The sequence below is a fragment of the Symphalangus syndactylus genome, chromosome 9, assembly GCF_028878055.3.
Source record: "Symphalangus syndactylus isolate Jambi chromosome 9, NHGRI_mSymSyn1-v2.1_pri, whole genome shotgun sequence".
NCBI lineage: Eukaryota > Metazoa > Chordata > Mammalia > Primates > Hylobatidae > Symphalangus > Symphalangus syndactylus.
Window position 1 is genome coordinate 68885985 of NC_072431.2, and position 12963 is coordinate 68898947.

The 12963-nt window shown below is 43.5% G+C and overlaps 1 protein-coding gene across 14 annotated transcripts in view; it reads right to left on the minus strand.

Moving 5' to 3' along the window:
• CALN1 (calneuron 1) overlaps nucleotides 1-12963 on the minus strand; it is a 676810-nt gene that overhangs the window by 30026 nt on the left and 633821 nt on the right. The gene's annotated exons all lie outside the window — the stretch shown is intronic.

Consider the following 12963-nt stretch of genomic DNA (forward strand, 5'->3'; position numbering starts at 1 on the left):
GTACTTTAGAATGGTGAAACCCTTTATATAATGCATACGTCTCTAAAAATTTTATAATTTACCAACACTCTGGCAATTCCCATATTGGTTTAAGTATGTATCTTTTTTTTTTTTTTTTGAGATGGAAACTTGCTCTTTCGCCCAGGCTGGAGTGCAGCTGCGAGATCTCTGCTCAATGCAACTTCTGCCTCCCAGGTTCAAGTGATTCTCCTGCCTCAGCCTCCGTAGTAGCTGGAATTACAGGCGCCCGCCACCACGCCTGGCTAATTTTTTTGTATTCTTAGTAGAGACAGGGTTCACCATGTTGGCCATGCTGGTTTTGAACTCCTGACCTCAAGTGATCCGCCCATCTCGGCCTCCCAAAGTGCTAGGATTATAGGCCTGAGCCACCGCGCCTGGCCTAATTATGTATCGTTTAAAAAAAATTTAGAGACAGGGTCTTGCCCTGTCACCCAGGCTGGAGTCCAGTGGTGTGATCATAACTCCCTGCAGCCTTGAACTCCTGGGCTGAAGCCATCCTCCTGCCTCAGCCTCCCAAGTAGCTGGGATTACAGGCATGAGCCACTGCGCCCATCTAACATTTATAATTTTTTGTAGGGACAAGGTCTTGCTATGTTTCCCAGGCTGGTCTCGAACTCCTGGCCTCAAGTACTCCTCCTGCCTCGGCCTCCTGAAAGTGCTGGGATTACAGGTGTAAGCCACTGTGGCTGGCCATGAATCTTGTTCTAACAAGACAAAAACACAAGGTCAAAGTCATGCTCATGAAGAAAAGCTGCTGAAGGAGAGGTGCAGAATTCCTGATTACACCCTGCTGCTCCCCGAGAGAGGATTGTACTTTTCCACTCCATTTATATTAGCTTTGGTAGCGTCACCTTCTTTTTTCTTTTTTCCGAGATGGAGTCCCGCTCCCATCTTGCAGGCTGGAGTGCAGTGGCGCGATCTCGGCTCACTGCAACCTCTACCTCCCGGGTTCAAGCAATTCTCCTTCCTCAGCCTCCCGAGTAGCTGGGATTACAGGTGTGCACCACCACGCCCAGATAATTTTTGTATTTTTAGTAGAGACGGGGTTTTGCCATGTTGACCAAGCTGGTCTCGATCTCCTGACCTCAGGTGATCCACCCGCCTCAGCCTCCCACAGTGCTGGGATTATAGGCGTGAGCCACTGTGCCTGGCCGGTAGTGTCACTTTCCTGCCAATGCAATGTGAGTAGAAGTTACATCTACCACATCTAATTCACAGCTTTATGAATCATTGTGTGGTTCTAACATTTGTTCTTTCCCTCTGCTATGAGAATTACATGCCCCAGATAGAGACTGTTCCTTCGGGCTGGGTCTCAGAATGAGGATAAAGTGGGAAACAGCTACAGCTGAATGACAATGGACAGCTCACGTCAGGAATACTCTGTGTTGTTATGAACCATTGAGATTTGGGGCTTGTTTGCTACTGCAGCGTAACTTAGACCATTGTTGGTCTATGTCACAAATAGAGAAATTGGTACATAAAACTAAGAGGCAACCATAACCAAAATTCTAAAATACAATGTACTGGTTCCAGAGCCAGGCAGTGAAAAATGAGAAAACCATGACTGGAGGCTGGAAAGGCACGGATCCCTGTTATACCATAGCAAAACACTTGGTAAAACTGTTGCCTGTGATACCTTGGAGGACAGGTAGGTACTGAATCCGAGTCCTGTGGCTTTAGGTAAAAAGTCTGTGAAACAGAATGCCGTGATTCACAATTGAAATTAGTTGCACCCAACAGAGCACTATAAGAAAGAGATGAGCTCAGGAAAGAACTGGTTGATTTGCAAGCCAAAAATAAAAACAACTCAGAAATTCCTGGTGTTGCAGCATTGAAAGGAGCAATTGTTTCTTTTTTTTCTCGTAATGATCTGTTATCTTCCTATCCCCACATTTCTCAAAGCCCCCTTTCTATTTCTAGTTCTATTTTTTTAGAGACAAGGTCTTGCTCTGTGGTCCAGGCTGATTTGCTGTGGTGTGATCATAGCTCACTGCAACTTCAAACTTCTGGGCTCAAGTGATCCTCCTGCCTCATCCTCCTGAGTAGTTAGGATGACAGACATGCACCACCATGCCCAGCTATTTTATTCATTATTATTATTATTTTTATTATTTGAGATGGAGTCTTGCTCTGTCACCCAGGCTGTAGTACAGTGGCGCAATCTTGGCTCACTGCAACCTCCATCTCCCGAGTTCAAATGATCCTCCTGTCTCATCCTCCCAAGAAACTGGGATTACAGGCACACACCACCACACCCAGCTAATTTTTGTATTTTTTGTAGAGACAGGGTCTCGCTATGTTGCCCACCTCAGACTCCCAAGAAGCTGGGATTATAGGCGTGTGCCACCACACCTGGCTAATTTTTGTATTTTTAGTGGAGACAGGGTTTCACCATGTTGGCCAGGCTGGTCTCGAACTCCTGGCCTCAAGCAATACTCTGGCTTCAGCCTCCCAAAGTGCTGAGATTACAGGCACTGCACCAGGAGCAATTGTTTCTCATCTCCAACTAGTAAGAGATAAACAAATGCTTTAAGTAATAATACAGCCCTATTAAAACAAATCAATGCCTCTTTAAAAAATCTCTGAATGTGTTAAGTGACTCTCCTAGGAAGCCTGTTATTAAGTTTAGAGAGAGGTATGTCTCAAAAATAATTGTGGATGTGTTTATTAGCATAAACTGATTGGAGCCAGATAAAAATATAACTAAGTCCTTGAGAGCTATACTGGCCAAGAGCCAACAATCTTGGATTAAAAGACACTATAACTGTTCCAAACTTTAAAAGATCTTTGGGGCTGGGCGCGGTGGCTCACGCCTGTAATCCCAGCACTTTGGGAGGCCAAGGCAGGTGGATCATGAGGTGGGGAGGTCGAGACCATTCTGACTAACATGGTGAAACCCCGTCTCTACTAAAAATACAAAAAATTGCCAGGCGTGGTGGTGGGCGCCTGTAGTCCCAGCCACTCGGGAGGCTGAGGCAGGAGAATGGCGTGAACACGGGAGGCGGGGCTTGCAGTGAGCCAAGACCACGCCATTGCACTCCATCTGGGCAACAGAGTGAGACTCCGTCTCAAAAAAAAAAAAAAAAAAAAAAAAAAATTTGAGCTTCCCAACCTATGGGCCCAAGCAATTATGAGGATAAGCTACACAGGTCCCAGGAAGGGTGTATTGCCCAATGCCCTCATAGAATAAGTACAAGAATAGTGGAAAAGGACAGCTTTCCTGGGAATCTTGGAGAACAGTGTCACCCAGGGTCACTTCTAGGAAGCAGAAGCATCTAACTGAAGGAAAATTCCTCACCCCAAGGTTTTTGTCCAACAGAGTTTCAGAACTGCTCTGAGTCTCTGACCGCTATGGGTATCCCATGTTTTGCTTTCCAGATGGGAATGTTTTTGGTGGTTGGCCTGACCCTGGTCCACCACCATATGTCAAGTGTGTGTTTGTGTCGGGCGAGGGTGAGAGGTAATTTGTCTTTTTAGTTTTTATGTTTCCAGACCAAGAAGAGCCACAACCAGATTTGATAAGCATCATGAGATTCTAGAGCTTGAGTCTGGTGTTATAACTGGATGGGACTTTTGGGGAGTCTCCCTTGGGGAGTGGAGGAGTATATTTTGCAGCTGAAGAGAGGGAAATGAATATCGATGAGCAAGAGTGTGGACTGTAACAGGGTCTATAATTGAGCCTTGAAAAACATGGGTTTGAACTGTGTGGGTCCACTCATATGTGGATTTCCTTCTCCCTCTGCCACTCCTGAGACAGCGAGACCAACCCCTCCTCTTCCTCCTCCTCCTCCACCTACTCAAGGTGAAGCCCATGAGGATGAAGACGTTTATGATGATCCATTTCCAGTTAATGAACTGACTTCCTCCTCTTTATGATTTTCATAATAGCATTTTCTTCTCCCTAGCTTACTTTATTGTAAGAATGCAGTGTACAATACATATAACATACAACATATGAGTTAATCAACTTTTTTTTTTTTTTGAGAGGGAGTCTCGCTCTGTCCCCCATGCTGGAGTGCAGTGACGCAATCTTGGCTCACTGCAATCCCCGCCTCCCAGGTTCACGCCATTCTCCTGCCTCAGCCTCCCGAGTGGCTGGGACTACAGGTGCCTGCCACCACACCCAGCTGTGCCCCTCATCTCTGCTTTGCCTAAGGGTCTACTCTATTTGTTTCCCCTTGTAGGATATCTCTGTGCCTGTTGATGTCAAGCTTTGGCCAATCAACTGAGAGCGAAAGTGATAGCAGAAAAGTATGAAAGTCCAAGGAGAAGCTTCAAAGCCATTGTGTTTTCTGCCATTTCCCTTTCTCTTCTTTCACATAACATTTACACCAAAGAGGGGCTGCTGCTTCATTCTAGGTTCTGGAATGACCTAGGAATTCAACCTGAGCAGATCCTCAACCACCCCACAAAGGACACGGGATCTGAGTGAGAAATAAATGGTTGCTGCTAACTGCTAAGACTCTGTGGTTTCTGCAGTGTAACTTAAGGATGAACACAAAACTCAGTGTTTTCAGTTACTCTGCACCATGAGGAAGGAAAGTTTTAGACTCTTTTTTCCCTCCCTCCCTCCCTTCCTTCCTTTCCTTCCTTCCTTCCTTTCCTTCCTTCCTTCCATTCCTTCCTGCTTCTTTCCCTCCTTCCATTCCCTCCCTCCTTCTTTCCCTCCCTCTCTCTCCCCCTCCCCCTTTCCTCCCCTCCCGCCTTCCCTTCCTTTCTTCCTCCCTCCCTCCCTCCCTCCCCCTCCCTCCCTCCCTCCCTCCCTCCCTCCCTCCCTCCTTCCTTCTTTCCTTCCTTCCCTACTTCCTCTCTCTTTTACTTTCTTGTTTCTTGATTTGTCACCCAGGCTGGAGTGCAGTAGCAGGATCATAGCTTACCGCAGCCTCAAACTCCTGGGCTCAAGCAATCTTCTAGCTGGAACTACAGGTGTGTAACACCAGACATGGCTAATTTTTTTTTTTTTTAATTTTCTTTTTCTTTAGAGAGAAAGTCTTGCTATGCTGCCCAAGCTGGTCTCAAACTCCTGGCCTCAAGCCAACCTCCTGCCTTGCTTGCTTGTTAAACAATTCGTACCTTGCTTTAACTGTGCACCTCTGTTCTAACAAATTAAATTGGGATATTGAATCTTGCTGTAAAATCTAAATGATTCAAGTTCAAAGCCATTTATACAGTTCAGAGCAACTGAAGGGGAGGTGTAAAACGAACTTGTTTTCTGCATTAGAGTTTAACGATCCTAGACAGGAATTTTGACATACACTCAGGGAAAACTCATGGGACCCTGTCTCTTTATATTGGGTAAGGGAGCAAGGCATTGTTCATTTGGCTTTGGGGAGAAGCCTGGCAGAATGCATGAAGAGGATGATTTACAGATGAGAACACCAAGACCCCCTGCCATGATCAGAGATGAAGAGTGGCAAGATCAAGGTCAAAAAGACTCAGAAAATGAGTAACCACTTCCTAACACTTGAAGAGTGTGGTGCCTGGAAAACCTCTAACCTGTTGAGAGGTTGCTGTCATTCAGAAATCAGGCCAAAAGATTGGTCAGGAGCAATGAGAAGACAAGGAAAGATACAGACTCTAAAATCTATAGCTTTGGGCCAGGCATGGTGGCTCACGCCTGTAATCCCAGCACTTTGGGAGGCTGAGGTGGGTGGATCACAAGGTCAGGAGTTTGAGACTAGCCTGACCAACATGGTGAAACCCCGTCTCTACTAAAAATACAAAAATTACCCAGGCGTGGTGACACACGCCTATAATCCCAGCTACTCAGGAGGCTGAGGCAGGAGAATCACGTGAACCTGGGAGGCGGAGACTGCAGTAAGCCAAGATTGCACCACTGCACTCTAGCCTGGGCGACAGAGTGAGACTCTGTCTCAAAAAAAAAAAAAAAAAAAAAAAATCTATAGTTTTGGAGATCTGGGTCATGTTTTAGTATTAGGGTATATATTTAGTATTAGGACATCTAAACAAAATAAGTTGAGTAGCATTCCATATGTCTCCTATATTGTCAATATCTTTCAAAAGTTTGAAAAAAATCACTGTAAAACAATGTGGACCCCATGCCAACAAGCCTTTCTTCCATGATTGTCGATCCATTTTACTTTTCAATTTTTCTTTAGTCAATTTTGGAATGTTGTAGTTTTTAGGAAAACCAGACAGAAAATTTTCATTATTATTAGTATGCAACTATGGACCCCAGTCCTGCAATTTTAAATTCTTCCCAATCATTATTACATCCCATTTCTCCTTTTATTAGTTTCTCTCTTCTAGTTGGTTTTCGTCACCTTTTTCTGTTTTTAATGGATCATAGTTAGAGAAGAGAATGTGGCCCATACAGCTATTTTTGGAAACCTAAGGAATTTTCCACCATAGTAGAATCTCTGTAAGGTCAGTTATACAAATATATTTACATTTATTTATTTATATTTATTTATTTATTTATTTATTTTGAGATGGAGTCTCGCTCTGTCGCCCAGGCTAGAGTGCAGTGGCGCAATCTTGGCTCACTACAACCTCCACCCCCCAGGTTCAAGTGATTCTTCTGCCTCAGCCTTCCAAGTAGCTGGGATTACAGGCACCCACCACCACGCCCAGCTTATTTTCGTATTTTTAGTAGAGATGGGGTTTCACCATGTTGGCCAGGATGGTCTCAATCTCCTGACCTTGTGATCCACCTGCCTTGGCCTCCCAAAGTGCTAGGATCACAAGTGTGAGCCACCGCACCCGGCCATATTTATATTTATTAATTACATTACGTAACCTTATAGTTATAATCTTTTTCTATAAACTTACTTTTTTTTTTTTGGACTATTGGAGTCAAGGACCATGAGTAGCATATTGAAATCTGTGAAGAAAACTTGTTCTCCATAAATTATTCTTATAGTTCAAATATTTGTTAAATGAGGCTATTCTTTTTTGCAAAAAGATTTATATACTAATCCAACAAATGGTTATTAGGAATGACTCTGCCAGATACTGTGACGGGAATACAAAAGTGAACAAGACATAAATCCTGTTCTTGAAACCAAGCAAATGAGTCATTTGAATTCAATGTGGTATGTGCTGTGGGAGGGAAGCCAGGATGTCTTGGCAGCACCTGGTGGGGGGTGAAGGGTGGGTCAGAGGGGGCTTTCTGGAGAACACGCCTACTATCAAAGACCTAAAGGAAAAAGAGGCTGACTTTGCCAGGTGAGTGAGGGGAGGGTGGGAAAAGGATAAGGAGGGAAGAGGAGAAGGTCAGGTAGAGAGCAGGGGGCAGCCGTACCAAGGCACAGAGTTGCAAAAGCTTGACACGTTCATTGACTGACAATATGTTGAGTTCTTCTGAGCCTTCGAGTAGCCAGGAGAAGGTGGGAAGGAATGAGGTGGGGGATACGGGTGGGGCACTAGTCAGTAAAGGCCTTGTATGATATGGTGAAAAGCTTAATTGTTTTTTGTTTGTTTTTATTTTTTAATTCTTACTCATTTTGTAGAGATGGGGGTCTCACTATATTGCCCAGGCTGGACTTGAATTCCTGTGCTCAAGTGATCCTACTGCCTCAACTTCCCCAAATGCTGAGATTACAGGCACTTGCCACCATGACCAGTTTATTTTATTTATTTATTTATTTTTTTGAGCTGGAGTCTTACTCTGTCACCCAGGCTGGAGTGCAGTGGTGCAGTCTGAGCTCACTGCAACCTCTACCTCCTGGGTTCAAGCGATTCTCCTGCCTCAGCCTCCCGAGTAGCTGGGACTACAGGTGTGTGCCACCATGTCTTGCTAATTTTTGTATTTTCAGTAGAGACGGGGTTCCACCATATTGGCCAGGCTGGTCTCGAACTCCTAACCTCATGATTCACCTGCCTCAGCCTCCCAAAGTGCTGGGATTACAGGCATGAGCCACAGCACCCAGCCAACCAGTTTCTTTTTAAAAAATATTTTCGTAAAGACAGGGTCTTGCTATGTTGCCCAGACTGGTCTCAAACTCCCAGGCTCAAGCAATCCTACCACTTCAGCCTCCTGAGTAGCTGGGACTACAGACATGCACCACCACTTGTTTTTATTTATTTATTTTTATTGTGGTAAAACATAATAACTAAAAGTTTACTATTTTATTCTTTTTTTTTTTTTTTGAGACAGGATTTCACTCTTGCTCCCCAGGCTGGAGTGCAGTGGCATGATCTTGGCTCACTGCAACCTCCACCTTCTGGTTTCAAGCGATTCTCCTGCCTCAGCCTCCTGAGTAGTTGAGATTACAGGCACCTGCCACCAAGCCCAGCTAATTCTTGTATTTTTAGTAGAGACAGGGTTTCACCATGTTGGCCAGGCTGGTCTCGAACTCCTGACCTCAAGTGATCTGCCCGTCTTGGCCTCCCAAAGTGTTGGGATTGCAGGTGTGAGCCACCGTGCCTGGCCTATTTTATTCATTTTAAGTGTACAGTTCTGTGGCATTAAGTACTTTCACATTTTCATACAACCACCACCATTATTTCTCTCCAGAAGTCCTTCGTCTTCCCAGACTGAAACTTTGTACACTATTATTAATTATCATTAATTATCATTAAACACTATCTCCCCATTCCTCCCTCACTGCAAACCCAACAACCACCATTCTATTTTATTTTCTCTGTGTCTTTGACTTTTTTAGGTACCTTATATAAGTGGAATCATATGATATTCGTCTTTTTGTGATTGGTTTATTTCACTTAGATAACGCCCTCAAGGTTCATCCATGTTGTGTCATGTGTCAGAATTCCCTTCCTTTTTAAGGCTGGATCATTTTCTGTAAACCCAAAATAGAATTCTAAGCCCCACAACCATCTGAACGGACCCCGCTTCTCAGCCAAGGGCATTCCAAAGTTAACCTGAAAAATGACTGTAGGCTATGATGGGAAGGAAGAATTGAACATGACTCATTATACCCTCCTCCCTTTTGGAATTCAGGCCCAAATATTAAAGTTAATTAATGTTTCAATTAACTAACATTAAAACAGAGTAAGACTGATAGAACAAGGAACACTTACAATCTATTCTCTCTGCAGCCGGCAACCCGGAGGCTTCATCTGCACAATAAAACCTTGGTCTCTACAACCCCTTATCATAAGCCAGACATTCTTTTCTACTGATTCCAAGCCTTTAGATAATACCTCAACCAACTGCCAATCAGAACCCACCAATGACCGATCCACCTATAACCTGGAAGCTCCCCACCCACCAACCTCCAGATGTCCCGCCTTTTCGGACTGAACCAATATACATCTTACATGTATTAATTTACATCTTACATCTCCCTAGAATGTATAAAACTCAGGTGTAGCCTGACCACCTTGAGCACATATTCTCATATTCTATGACCTCCTGAAGGCTGTGTCATAGGCCATTGATCATTTGTATTTGGCTTAGAATGAATATCTTCACATATTGTTCAGAGCCTGAGTCTTTTCATTGGCCATTCCATCGTATGGACATACCACATTCACAACAGACACAAAGTAGAAGCAGCCCAAGTGTCTGCTATGGATGCATGCAGAAGTACAAATATCTGTTCCAGTCACTGCTTTCGGGGTATATACCTAGAAGCAGAATTGTTGAATTATATGGTAATTCTATGTTTTTTTCAGGAACAGAGCTTTGTTTTATCTGTTGGGTATCTTTGAGTTGTATTTTTATCCACTAAAACATTTTCATCAGAGAAATTACTTGATCAGGTTTGAGCTTGAGAAAAATTACCCTTTGCTGATACAAGGGTCCCAACAACCAGAGAGGAGGCTATTGAAGTGACAGATTCTGAGACTGAAGTAGGCTATGGAGATAGAGAAAATTTAAGAGCTGTGTAAACAAGAGGTTGATAAGACCTGATGGATCACCGTGTGTGGCGTGTGATGGAGAATGGGCCATCCAGGAAGACACCTGGGTTTTACGTTCAGCTGAATGGATAGGCTTAGAAAGAAAGGCTACACGTTAAATTTTGGATGCATTCTTTGAATATTCCTGAGGGACAGCCAGGTACAACAGCCTAGGTAGAACAGCCGGGTAGAACAGCCTAGGATGCAGTAGAATGTATAGATACAGGTTAATGATACAGATTTAGCATTCATTTGCATACAGATGATGATAAAGTCATCAGAAAGGATGACACCACCCGAGAAGAGTGTGTGGGGAATGAAAACCCCGAGGGATGCATTCAGAAGACATCAAGATGAACAGGTGGGTGGCCCTCGTTACTGAATGCAGAGTGTGACTTTTATCATTGTATTAGACCGTTTTCATATTCTTCTAATGAAGACATACCCGAGACTGGGTAATTTATGAAGAAGAGGTTTAATGGACTCACCATTCCACATGGCTGGGGAGGGCTCACAATCATGGTGGAAGACGAAAGGCATGTCTTACATGGCAGTGGGCAAAAAAGAATGAGAATCAAGCAAAAGGGGGAAACCCTTTATAAAATCATTAGATCTCATGAGACTTACTCACTACCACCAGAACAGTGTGGGGGAAACTGCCTCCATGATTCAATTATCTCCCACTAGGTCCCTCCTACAACACGTGGGAACTATGGGAGCCACAATTCAAGATGAGATTTGTGTGGGGACACAGCCAAACCATACCAATCATATATACAATCATTATACACAATATTAATATTTTAATATTAAAAAATATTTCAGTGCTTTGCTAATGTCTTTTGGAAAAAATCTATTTTTATATAAGTACAGCTATGCTTATTTCCTTGGGTGTGAATTCTGCTAAATGTTTCTCTTTTTTTTTTTTGAGTCAGGGTCTTGCTGCGTCACCCAAGCTGGAGTGGTGCAGTGGTGTGAATGTGGCTTACTGCAGCCTTGACCTCCTGGGCTCAAGAAATTCTCCCACCTCAGCCTCCTGAGTAGCTGGGACTACAGCTAATTTTTGTATTTTTTGTAGAGACATGGTCTGGCCGTGTTGGCCCAGGCTGGTCTTGAACGCCTGAGCTCAACTGATCTGCCTGCCTCAGCCTCCCAAAGTTCTGTGACCACAGGTGTGAGCTACCACACCTGGCCTTTCTTTTGGTTTTTAAACTTTTTAACGTTATATTTTAGAGGTATGTCTCTTACAAGGAGGCTAGAATTGGATTCTAAAGACATCTAATTTGAGATTCTTTGCTTTCCAATGGTAGAGTCTAATTCCATTTTTATATATTGTTATAAACATATTTGGCTGTCCTTTTGTTATTTTATTTCCTGCTTCTGGTTGAGACTGCGTTTCGCTCTTGTTGCCCAGGCTAGAGTGCAATGGCGCGATCTCGGCTCACCGCAACCTCCACCTCCTGGGTTCAAGTGATTCTCCAGCCTCAGCCTCCCAAGTAGCTGGGATTACAGGCATGCGCCATCATGCCCGGCTAATTTCGTATTTTTAGTAGAGACGGGATTTCTCTGTGTTGGTCAGGCTGGTCTCGAACTCCTGACCTCAGGTGATCTGCCCACCTCGGCCTCCCAAAGTGCTGGGATTGCAGGTGTGGGTCACTGTGCCCGGCCCGCTTCTGGTTCTTATGGTTTGTTTTCTCTTTTACATAAGAAACCTGTGGACATTTTAGTTTTGGTTATACTGCTGGACGTTTTTCCATTTGTGGAATGCATGACTTAAGCCACCATTTCTTAAATTATCAAATTCAAGAAACTAAATTGCATCCTGTCATTTTTTCTTGTATGTAATAAGAAGATTCATAGATCTTTTATTTTCCTACCTCTTGCCTCATGCTTTTCAGTCTTTGTAAGTTGAATTTGAGATTTATGATGACACATATTCTACTATTTGCATCTTTTTCTAGAATAGTATTTGGAGTCTGCATTTAATTTTGTAACAAACTTTATAACAGCTCCTGCTACTTCATTATATTTAAGTGACTCCAATGCTTACTTCCATTTTTTAATAACTGTCCCTACCCTAAGTGCCTAATTGTCATCCAAATATCTGCTAGAGAGCATTTAAAACTATTTGACAGTGAAACATTTGTGAATATTACATTTTCTGCATTCTTAGAATTCTGATACCTTTCTCCCCTTCTCTCATGACAGACAATTTATTTTGACATAAAATTCTAGAATCATACAAATCTCCCCCTCAAAGTTGTTGAAGCTTCTTCAGTTTCTTCTCTCTCTGTCCCTCTGTGTTTTTTTTTTTTTTTTTTTTTTTTTTTTTTTTTTTTTTTTTTAGAGACAGGGTCTCACTCTGTGGCCCAGGCTGGAGTGCAGTAGTAAGATCAGAGCTCACTGTAGCCTTGACCTCCTGGGATAAAGCGATCCTCCTGTGTAGCTGGGATTACAGGTGCATGTCAACAGGCCTGGATAAATTTTTATATTTTTTGTAGAGACGGGATGTGTCTGTTCTCACGCTGCAAATAAAGACATACCCAACCTTGGGTAATTTATAAAGAAACAGATGCTTGGACCAGGAGCGGTGGCTCACACCTGTAATCCCAGCACTTTGGGTGGCCAAGGCAGGCGGATCACAAGGTCAGGAGTTCGAGACCAGCCTGGTCAATATGGTGAAACCCCGTCTCTACTAAAAATACAAAAATTAGCCGGGCGTGGTGGCGGGTGCCTGTAGTCCCACCTACCTGGGAGACTGAGGCAGAAGAATCGCTTGAACCCGGGAGGCGGAGGTTGCAGTGAGCCGAGATTGCACCACTGCACTCTAGCCTGGATGACACAGTGAGATTCCATCTCAAAAAATAAAAATAAAAAAAAGAAAAAAAAAGAAAAGAAAAAGAGAAAAGAAAAGGAAAAAGAGGCTTAATGGACTCACAGTTCCACATGGCTGGGGAGGCCTCACAATCGTGGCAGAAGATGAAGGAAGAACAAAGGGACTTCTTAGATGGTGGCAGGTAAGAGAGAGAACTTGTGCAAAGGGACTCATCTTTATAAATCCATCAGATCCTGTGAGACTTATCCACTAGCATGAGAACAATACAGGAAAGACCCACC